Raw genomic sequence first — 12,568 nt, forward strand, 5'->3', positions numbered from 1 at the left:
TTCGTGAGAAGACGAAGAAATGGACGACGAGAAGAATCCCAAATCTCAAAGTCACTTGAGTCCTAGGTTTAGAACCCGGGTTGTTGTCAGTGGTGCCCGGCCACTTTACTTTCAGCAGACCCTGGTTTGTAATAAGCAAGGCAACTTTGCCTATGGACTTTCAATTTGAGTATTAATTTAATTAATTTGATTGATGTTTGATGTGATTGCGTATAGGATTGCCTGCTTTTTTATAGTTTTTTGGCGATTCTTGCATGTCGATTTTGATTTAGCCTGGAACCCGATCGTAGGCTCTTAAGGACTCATTAAGATTTTTCTACTTAAACAAAATTAAAACATTTAAGCTCAGATAGCAACTCTAACGAATTTAAGAAGTAAGCCCGGGATCGCCGGGAGTTCGCATGCATATTCGTTGCATTTTTCTTTCCTTTGCTAGGCACCTCTCCGCCTACGGGTTTTGGCAGACCACCTGGCATATGAGGGTGCAGATCTGTCCAAGGGGATCTGTGCGTCTCTAGGATAAAATCTATTTTTAAGCCTTTTTTAAAATTGCTTCATATTTGATTTAAGCATCTAATTGAGTCGATTTGCATTCATTGCATTAGATATCAACTTAAAAATCTCTAAAACTTTAATTGTATTTTTAGCTTAAGTTTCAAACACCCAACATAAGTTAAGGGGTCAATTAAGGATCTGCTCTAGATGTCGACCTCATTCCTTTAAATTTTTCTAAATAATGTCCCTACCACTCAACATTAAAAGACCAGATACATTTTTTTTTAAATCGTTTAGGTGGTTTAGCAGGCTCCCCAATCCAGGCCGGGGTAAATCCAGATTTGCATTGCACTAGCTAGGTTCGGGTCACTTTTTAGTACCCAATTTAGGCTTAGGTTCCGAGGCTGGCTCGGGCCATAAGACCTCAACCTCCGGGAATTGAATCCCAAATTTCTAATAAAATTGATCATTTAAACATTTAAATCTCTTTCAATCAAATTCAAGCCCAACACTTAGGATAGACTGAGGTGTTTCTGAAGTAATTCAGAATCCCAAAACACCTCCTACCTTTCTTCCTTTGACTCCAGAAATAAGTGTTCAACCTTAATCCAATCTCGATTGAAAATTCCAATCTTTTTCTTCCTTTGATATCGATCTTTGAAAATCTAAATAAAATTTACACCGCTATTTTAATCGAGAGTTTTCGTAGGAAACTTTTATTTCCTACGATGTAATTAACTACGAGGGCTTGCGCTCGTAGGATATTTAGAAACCCAGATCTAATTTTTCAAAATAAATATTTCAAAACCTTCAATTAATTATCTTCGGGAATTCAAACAAAAATGGCGACCGTTATCGTCATATTCAAATAATCGGTAATAGGTAATATCATCTTTCTTTGGGAAGATATATTATTTTATTAACATTATTTTGATTATGAAATTAACGATCTCTTCTCCGAATTATTATATTTAAATAATTGATTGAACGTCATTTTGATCCTTCGAGATCATATGTTGTTCCCCCTTGAGTTTGACTACGATAATTCGGATGAATTTAAAATGAAATTTGAACCCATTAGAGAATGGTATGTTCGCCTTTTGAGGCAATATATTGTTCATAATGATATGTTCAATTTCAAAATTTAAAATTAACTATTCCCAAAGATAATTAAATATTTTTCAAAACTATATATATACCTATACATATATTTTTAAATCAAACACTGGATGACAAATATTATCCAGAATATTGCCTTCAATGGATGTCTAGATAATACAAAAATAACTTGATCATCCAAGCCAATCTCACGATCGTCCCGGATGATTAGTTCAATTTAATACATATCATCTAGAGCATCATCTTGAATGAAGCCAGACCGATTATTGATTATCCAAAAGGAACTAAGTTTTGTGAACTGGTCATTCTGGACAATCCTGTGATAATCCAGGATGATGTGATCGAGAAATCAAATCTTAATTGCTTTCCTTAATTAACAGATTAATTTAGGTATAATTGCACTACATTATCCAGGATAATGTCTTAGATGATGTCCAAAAATAACACAAGCCTAAATAGGTCTGGCAGTTGATTCATTTTGATTTGAGCTTTTCATCTCAGACAATGTTAATATTTTCCAGGATGATTCGCTTAATTATGATTGTCTTACTTAGGATGCCCTAATTAGGGTACCTATTTTTTAACTGATCATCTAGGACAATTTTTGGATTGTCCCGAACGATGTGATCAAAATAGAAAACTCTAACCAACATATAGAATTTTTCCCCCAAGTATGTGTGTGCAAGGTTACTTAGAATCATGACCCATAATATTATAATGGACTCAAGAAAAAGTTAAAAAACACTTGATGTATATTAAAAGCTGACTCAGTCCTAATCTACCCAATCTTGACCTGGTTCGATTTGTAATTTGATCTTGTGGACCTAAAACATTAGTAGGCAAGACAGACGTAGAAAAACAAAAAAAATTTGCTATCATCAAAACTATATTCCCTGAAATTAGATTCACAACACAAATAAAATAGTAAATAACCATACTAAGATCCTTTCATTTACTTTGTTGCACTATTAAATTAAAAAAAAAAGTGTTATACACAACAATCATGTACTATTCTTCCAATAATATACAATCACCTTGGTAATCAAAATAAATTCAATAAAATAAGCATACATATTGTAAGGGTCTCATTGGTGTTAAAAGTACCTACTCAAGTGGAGCCTTAGCCTTTCCTAAAAATGATGTGTAAGTGAAGTAAGAGGGGAGCAATACTCACTTAGTTGGTTACTTGAATGCTACTATAGAATTCAATTATTAATAGATATAAAATAATTACTACACCTGAATAATATTGTATGAATAATAGAACTTATTTATAGTAAACAAACATGATTTTTTATGTTGTATTGTAATTATCAAATATTTTTTAGTATGAAACCAATGTAAAATGTAGGAACATAATAGAAATAGCATCATAAGCATTTCTTTGAACATGATGTCAAAAATAAACTAAATGAATTAAAATAATATTTACCATTTAATTTCAAACATTTCACAATCTTTTTCCTATGCCTCCTTATACCTTTACTTACTCGTAATTTCCATTTACCTCTTGTAACACCATTTATTCACATTTCCTTCACCACCCCCCCCCCCCCTAAAGACTAAAGACCTCCACTTTCCATTTATCTCCACTTATTCATATTTCCCTTTCATCCCTTATATATTCACTTCCATTTATAACTCCCCTTATTTATACCACTTCTATTCAAATATATCAAATGAGCAGATGGAAAATCATTTAGGTACATAGTCCATTATATATCCACTTGACTACACATAAAACGTCTGCCACCAACCATCTGCATTTTCCTCCTCATTCCCCTTTTCATACAATTTCAATATATGTGCATAGAAATATTAACACTTTTGACAAATACAAACAATACCTTTCATTTCATTTAAATAATTAAAATAGTCCTCTGAACATGTATAAATATTACCCATCATATTACAAAAATATACATAATGCACTTGAAATATCAATAATGAATTTCCTAATTTCCTCCCTCTTTCCCTCCTCTATTTTTCATCCCAAATTACTAACACATCTCATGACATTAACTTGGCATTCTATAATTTGACCTCTATCTTATTCTAATAAAAGGGTTTCATCATGCATTTCCTTTATTTCGTCATTCCCATCATTCCCATCTTCATCTACCTTTTCTAATTAAGAGTATAATTTATTCGTTACATTGATTTTGCATGTGCCCTTTTTAATGGAATTTAAAGCATGCAACATCTTTAGTGGTTTTAAAAGTAGGTTCACTTGTGAAATTCTTGGGTGGGATGCAATAAGTTGTGTAGGAAAGGTCTAACATTAAAATTTTTGGTCTGAAATGAGGAAGTTCGTTATGTGGATGTTTGACCCCAATATCTTAATATAGATGATGATTTCTTATGCCTTTTAAGAAGAAAAGCATTATGAAAAGTAACTTTAAGGGCCTTGAGATCTTATAGCATTATCTTCTTCTTTTTTATTGTCACTCCTAAGAATAATTATGAATTTACTTGATAGTTTCCAATCTTGATTAAGGAATTTGGTTCAAGCTACTAAATCTTCAAATGTTTTTATGTATTCCACTAGTTGCATGATCCCTTGCCTTAATTTTATCAACTGCTCATGTAACTTCTTTTTATGGTTTCTGGGATAATGTTTATCCCTCAACAATTCTTTAAAACTACCTATGTCAAGAAGGTTCTATGTTATTCTACTTTTTTACACTAAGTAATTATTCCAATAGATCTTGACATGGCGTATTAATTTCATCTTAGGAAAGGTGGGTCTATGATAGCCATTCATTGGATATCAATCAAAAAATGTATATATTTAGGTGAGCTAGACTAAATACCAATTAAGATCACATACACTTTAATATGTTTGATCTTTTATCTTGGCTTTCTTTATTGTTTCATCCATATGTCATAAATCCTATGATGCTCTTTTCTATTGTGGTCCCTATTGGGATCTCTCTTAGGTGGATTATAATTCCAAGGGTTTATTGTATTCTAAGGTTCAGGTATTTCATATTGGTCATTAACCTCATGATAATCTCATATAATTTTTTAAACGTTTCTTATTTTTGAAAGAAAATGACCTCTATCCATCTAAATAAATTTTCTACTTGATTCATGATAGAATATTTTGATGGCAGTTGAATACAATGTGGTTAAACTATTGATGCAATATGAGAAAATTTTTTTGCTAAAATCTAAAATGAGAGGTCTCTATAAATTTTTTAAAATATACTTAAAATGGTATTTTGAAAATTTTAAGGCATGCTCTCTAATATTCATGGTAATTAAATTTGATTTACATGAAGTAAGATGAAAAAATATCTAGTAAAATATATGTTTGCAATGTTAAAGAGATCATCAACCCTATTTATGTAAGAGTCAACTTCCAAGAATCCACTTCTTAGATGAATCTCTAATTTTGCAAACATAATAATATCATTTTTTTTTCTTTCTTTCCATAGTGGCTAAATAGTTACACATTACATTTAAATTATGTACAAAGGAGATAAAAGGGACATAGTGAGGGCTAGTGACTACAGTTCATGAGAAAGAGTGTTGCATATTATAACTCCCCCATTACCTTAGCTTAGCCTATGTTTAAATTCTATTTATTAATTTAATTAAATATAGTACTTAATTAACTAATTATTGACTCCAAGTTAAAAAAAAAATTAAAATTTTGAATTTCTTAAAATCATTTTTTAAAAAAAATTCAAATTTTTTCACTTTGACTTTCGAATTTCTATTAAATTGTAAAATCACCGAGACACAATAGATGTTTTATAGATTGTGAAGTATCATGATGAAGAAATGTTATTATGAGCTATGTGATGATCAATAAATCAACTCTTTTTTCTACATGAACTGCAAACAAGTTCTACTTAGGAGAATAAATTCAAACTATCTATTAAGATAATGTAGTCCAACGTTGTTAGCAAGTTATTTTAGTCAATCATCTAATGAATACCAAACTTTTTGAGCCCAAGTTTTGGTCATCTAGGATGGCATTGATACTATTCCTTAGGCTACTAGTTGTTAAGGTGTCTTTTGACAATTTCTTGGTCAGTGAGTTTGGTGTTGTGATTATCTTGAGCTGGTTCAAGGATAAGCTACTTGTTCTACTCGACTTTCTTTGCTAAAATTTGAGCTAATCCAACAAATTTTTCTCTCATAATGATGCATTTAAACCACTTAGTACTGTAACAAAAAAGTTTTTAATAGAATCTCATACACATATTTATTTATCATTTTATATAATCTGCTGTAACATATATGCTCTCAAATTCTAATTTCTATGTATTTTAGCTTCAATGACTTTTTTGCTTTACAACAATTAATCATATCACTCAATCCATCAAAATACAAAAATAATAAATCTTACTATTAAGCTTCTATGAAATTGACTTATTGAATAATACTTCTTACTAGCCTAAAGCTATCAAATATAAAGTCAATTATTCTTTCAATAAAATAATTAAAAATCATTAATTTAAGTGCCTTTAATATTACATCTTATGCTACCAGCTTTCATTCCCAAATTCCTAAGCTTCCATAAAAGGGTTTTCCTGACCCATTAATCAAATGGATTAGAGGTTGTTTTATTGATGTTCACTTCTCTATTTATTTAAATGGGGTTCTTTAACTCCTATGGGTTAAGACAAGGTTGTGCCTTTTCACCCGCTGCTCTTTTGTATCGTCATGGATGCTTTTTTCTAGCTCTCTTTGGGCTCTTGCTCCTTCCTCTCACATGTCTAGTATTATATCTCACGACCAAAACTATAATAATTTTCTTTACACATATGGCTTACATTTTTTTGGGTCTGCCACCACCTAGAATGAATATTCCCTTAATCGTGTCCTTCCCTCTTTTATGGTAGCTTTCAGGCTTTATATTAAGCAAGATAAATGTTCTATTCCCTTCTCTCCTCGATACTATGCAACTTCTTATATATGCTCTATTATTGGCTTCCCCTTATCTGATTCACCCTTAAAATATTTATAATAGCCTATTTCTCTTTCAAAGCATTTCTCTGCTCACTTCCAGCCACTATTGTGTAGAATTTCTTCTCTACTTGATGGTTGGAATGTTAATTTTTTGTCTTTTGCAAAAATAATATATTATTTAAGAATCATTGTTTCTAATACTTTGGCCTATTGGATAAGAGGATCAATTATTTATAATGATTGATGAAAAATAATTGACAAGAAATCCTCTATATTTCTATTTCATGGTAATATCAATGAAAGAAAGTTGCACTTGATAGCTTAGAGAATAACTTCTTAAATTAGGAGGTTTTGTGGTTTGGGTATATCTTCTTTTCAATCTTAATATCATGATTTTGGTTGCTCTCTTATTTTGAGGTTGTTTTGTCATGATTCTCCACCTACTACCTGGTTGAGAACAAAATATTCCTCCCCAGAAAAAAAACCATGGCCCTTGCTTCAAAATTCTTGAAATTTATATGTAGCACTGACCTCAATATTCGAGATGTGATATCTCTTAATGTTTATTTTAGAGGATGTAATTTGTCAATGTTTTTGGATCCTTGGTGCAATCGCAAAGCACTTTAAGAGTTTTTTAGTCCACCCAAAAATTGTTGTATATTCTCACCTTAGAATGTCCCACCTCTCCCATTTCCTGGGAAGGCTCAGAATTACATGCCTTAAAAAAACATCATTGGATATTATTTTTCCAATATGCATTCTATGGCCTGGTCAAAATACATCTCACATAAAAATTATGCTCTTTGATATTCATCTTGAGCTAGGATGGGTTGCCCTTGAGGGGCTTAATATTGCCCATGTGCTTATTCAAAGGTCTATTGAGATCAACACCACATGCTCCTTATGCTTGAAATCAAACGAGTTGTATTTACATCTTTTATTTGACTGTGACTTTTCTTTCTCTGTGCATTATGCTCTATTGCCTTATATAGATAAGGTTTTTCTTAGACCCACTATACTTCAACTATTTAATTATTTCAATGTGAAGGAAAAGAACATATGCTACTTCTCTATTTGCTGCTCTTCGTATTTTTTGTGGAGAAAAGAAATTTTAGGCGACTTGCTGGTAATTGACGCAGTGCTTCTTCGGTTTGAAACAATATTAGAAAACAATCTCTTTCAAAGTAGCCAAATGGAAATATCATGATAGGCTTAAAACTATTTTTCCAAATTGTTTCTAAGTAGATTATCTTGCTATTTGGATACATTTTACTTGTGGCTTTTTTTTCGCTGTTGTTTGGGATTTCATTGCCTAAAATTATGCTCTTTGATATTCATCTTGAGCTAGGATGGGTTGCCCTTGTGGGGCTTAATACTGTGCATGTGCTTATTCAAAGGTCTATTGAGATCAACACCACATGCTCCTTATGCTTGAAATCAAATGAGTTGCATTTACATCTTTTATTTGACTGCGACTTTTCTTTCTCTGTGCATTATGCTCTATTGCCTTACATAGATATGGTTTTTCTTAGACCCACTATACTTCAACTATTTAATTATTATGCTAGCTTGCCTCGGTTCAATGTGAAGGAAAAGAACATATGCTACTTCTCTATTTGCTGCTCTTCGTATTTTTTGTGTAGAAAAAAAATTTTAGGCGACTTGCTGGTAATTGACGCAGTGCTTCTTCGGTTTGCAACAATATTAGAAAACAATCTCTTTCGAAGTAGCCAAATGGAAATATCATGATAGGCTTAAAGCTATTTTTTCAAATTGTTTCTAAGTAGATTATCTTCCTATATTGATACATTCTACTTGTGGCTTTTTTTTTGCTGTTGTTTGGGATTTCGTTGCCTAAAAGCCTATAAAATTTATTATAAAACCCCCCCCCCCCCCCCTCAAAAAAAAAATCAGTTTCCCATGTACGATGGAAAGTGCAGCTTATCTCCACCCAGATGGTCCTAGAATGGCCCTCATGCCTACCGTCTTAATTCTTTGAAGGTCCTCATGGCAAATATTTGGCTTCTTTGCAGGTATTGTGGCAACCAGGCCTGTTACATGCTCCATGTTTTGCTGCCCATCTGATCTGAATTCCCGTCTAATGTTTCTACTCACATGATGGTTTTCTTCAGGTACTCCTGAATCCATAGTCTTCCCATTTGATTTTTGGTTTCTCTCTGAGATCGTTTTGCTTTTCTTAACTACAGGTTTTTACTTTTGGCTCCTCATTAAGCTTTATTTTTGTCACAGCTCAGTTCAAAGATGTATTTTCCTATAGAGTTATTTTTATTTTCTTCATAGCATTGTAATTTCTTTTTCATTAATAATGATACGGGCGATGACTTAAAATTTCCTCACAGGGTAAATACCAAAGCCACTAAAGTTCAAATATTTTTTTCTAATTTGTTTGAACAAAATCTCGGAAAAAATCTTGAAAAGATTTTTCAGATATATTGTCAACTGCCTCATCTAATGATTAAATGCCGGAAATTTAGACTGAATAAAATTCTACGGAGTTAGGAATCCTTCCTCTTCCACTGACATGATGGCCCCAAAAGTCCTGTTCTCTTCTTGCTAAAATTTTGGACTTATGCAGCTCGCATGAAACTGATAAAATTGGTGAGAAAAACCTGGAAATAATGTCTTTACAAGAAATGAATGCTCCGCCAAAATTTATTAAAAAGTTTTCATATATTTCGAATGACTTTTTTATTGATTATTAAAGAAGTTTTTTAGTTTAAAAAATTATTTTAAGAAACGATTATAAAACCGACCCAAATGAAGCATAAATTGGCGTAAAATTGGGTGTAATATAAAACTATTACATGTGAGGAACGTTTTTAATTTTTTTTTATTCTCTCTCATTTAGTTTCCTTCTTATTATTATTATTGTTGATGACTTCCAACAGTTGTCATAAATGGCCTATATATTTTATATGTTTAAAAAAATAACATCAAAATCTCTATGTATTTTTTTAATGTACTAATATGGGTGGTATTAGTTATATGTATGCCACAATATAAAATATAACAAATCTAATAAGATAATTGAAAACAAAAATTTTCTAAAACATATTTGAACTTTAAAAATAAAGAAATTTTATTTAGAGCATTGAGATTTATTAAAGAATTATATTGTCAACAGTTTTATATGCTATTATTTTGAATAGTTTTTAAATATTAGTGGGTTATATATGATGCACATCTTGAACTTTCTATGGAAATACAACGATAAATGCGTGGCTACTGTCTCATTTGGGTTAAAGGAAACTAGATATGGCTTTAATTTTTCATGTTAGTGCTTTAATATAGGAGAGAGTTATATATACACCACACAATTATATATTTTTTATATATAACTTTAAAATTTTAAATATTTCCTTATATAATATTTTGTGGGCTCCGAAAATTCCATTTAGTGTCAGCCCCGATCTCTCCGTGCCATCGGTCTATATTTTTTTTTTGTAATGATGACGATAGAGAGTTTTAACGAGATTAGGTTCTGGGTAAATTTTCAAAAGGCATATTATGTTTTAGATAAGACACTACCCAGAGATTTCGCCCTCATTTTGTGAGAATTTTATGATATGAGTTCTGGTTTTCTATAGGCACAAGCCCCTATAGTTAATTACCCCTCCCGATAACAGGACAAAACTTTCAATTAAGACTAGTCGTTAAGGAGATCGTATGGGTCATAAACCTAGTATATAATAACAATAATTTTAGGGTTAGAATTTAATTTTATGATTTTTATTTTATCACCATGAACATAAAACTAGTGGTGGGGAGAATGGAGATGAGCCCAATCAAGATCCCATGGCTCTGTCATCCCGAGCTGTCATGTTCCCTGATCAACTTAGTAAGAGGAGGTATTCGACCCAACCAGATAGAAGGCACCTTATCTCCAGCCATGGATTGCTTCGTCCAAGAATACCTTATAGACCTGTGTTGGTGTTTGTCTAAATCGATAGAACTTTATCCACATTAGCTAACAGAGGGCTTTATGCCCATCGAATATACTATATGATTCATAACTCAAGGGTTTAATGTTGTTAGAGAACATATGGGCTTTGTCGTGATTATAATATAATAATGCCATTTTGCAGCAAAATCACCCGATCAGAGGGCACGTGTTAAGTCCATATTGGCAAGAGACTAGGATGAATCGTAGTGATACACCCGACATGCATTCGATCTTTATGAGCTGAGGTTAATTTCAAAAGTATCACCATAAGCAAATGGTGTCGGGAGGTTGATGATTTTTAGTTTTAAGTTTTTAAGTGAATGTTTTCAATTTCAAAGATTTAGAATTTTGTTGAGTTTGAGATTTGACCCTTCCGGTTGAGATTTCCTATCAATATGGCCATCATAGGGGTGATATTAAGATCACTTGTATTTTCATAAGATTTTGGGGGCATTTTATACTTCAAGTAATGCCAATTCCAATCCTTTTAAGGAGGAGGATGAAACTTGAATATTTGGCCGCTCAACATTCTCAAATTGTTAGATATTGGATTCAGATGTGACGATTGGAGCACATGCAGATTATATTTGTTTGGAAAATAGAATATTACATTAATAAGCATTTGACCTTGCCCAACATTCTCAGACATTGGTGTTTATACTTTAACATGTTGATCGAAGTATATGTAGGGGTTTATTTAGTTCAAGAGATCATATTTAATATATAACAGACATTTTAAGATAGTTAAATATGATCCATTTGTGAGAGTGATTTTATTTAGGAAAAGCTTGAGACTTCATTTAAGGGCCTACGAACACCTTCTATCAGCTTGCACACAAGTTGTTAATTTAGTGACGTGACTCTAAATTAGGTTTCATTTGTAACACACAGAAGATATCCCTTTGTCATTATTATCCCACTCAACATAGCTTACAGGGAATGCTTGTTCAATAGGCATTAGAAGATCGTGCTAGTATTCATAGTAGAATTATCTTGCTTACTATAAGTTCCCCTTTTCTCTACCATAGGTAGATTGGCTTATTTGATACAAACTCTTTGTCCTTATTTGTAAACTAGTTATTGCGGGCACTACGAATTCTCTATTCATTCTCATTAGTGAATTGTAGTATACTTGAGTGTCAAGTTTGAGTTTATAATATGTTTGATGGTGTGTACGATTTTCTTATGTGATCATTGTTAATGCTACCATCTATCACCAAAAATATATTCCTACATGAATATAAGATCATTTTCTCTCTATCATTGCAAAATAAGTTACTTGTATCAAATAATCTTATAACTATGCTCTAACAACTTGATTTAATAACACTCTTCACATTCATCGATTAAAAACATTATATTCATATAGTGTATTCATTAAAGAGAGAGAAGCTCCACCTTTTCTGGCAGAAGGAAAATTTTGAAATCTTCAAATTGCGCATCCTCATCTCCACTCTGATGATGTCGGAGGTTCATCGGCCTCCTTCTGCTGGTGGTTCCTTCTATGTTCGCCCTCCTTCCACGACTGTTAGGAATTTCTCACATCTCATATATGGATCGTCTACTCCATCTTTCGGAGATTCTGACTTTGATCAAGACACAAAAACCATGTTTAAGAAAGATCGTCCTTTGATTATAAATGAAGGTGGGTTAGTAAATTCCAAAAAATCAACTGAAGTATTGGGGAAGGCAAGAATATGTTATTTGAAAATTTTGTTAAAAATCAATCAAAAGTTTCTACAATTTGTGACTCCAATTCTATAGCTCAAAATGTTTTTAGCTCCTCTTCTCCTCCTATTTCGAAGATTGATCTAAGTAAAGATGATGTTTTAAAATCTAAAAGTTTTGTTTCTGTTAGACAGAAGTTGCTGAATTAAATCCTAACAATGTTCAAGTTCCAGATGGTGTGATTTCAGAAGCATTGGAAGATATGGATTTATCTGCTGAACCCAAGGAGCAGGGGAATACAAGCTTGGTTCAATCAATGTCAGATCTGAATAAGGTTCACAGCTGCATGTCAATAGATCTGGGTAAATGCTTTTCAACAAAGAATAATTTGGAGGCCCC

The sequence above is a fragment of the Dendrobium catenatum genome, unplaced genomic scaffold, assembly GCF_001605985.2.
Source record: "Dendrobium catenatum unplaced genomic scaffold, ASM160598v2 fragScaff_scaffold_1083, whole genome shotgun sequence".
NCBI classification, from domain to species: domain Eukaryota; kingdom Viridiplantae; phylum Streptophyta; class Magnoliopsida; order Asparagales; family Orchidaceae; genus Dendrobium; species Dendrobium catenatum.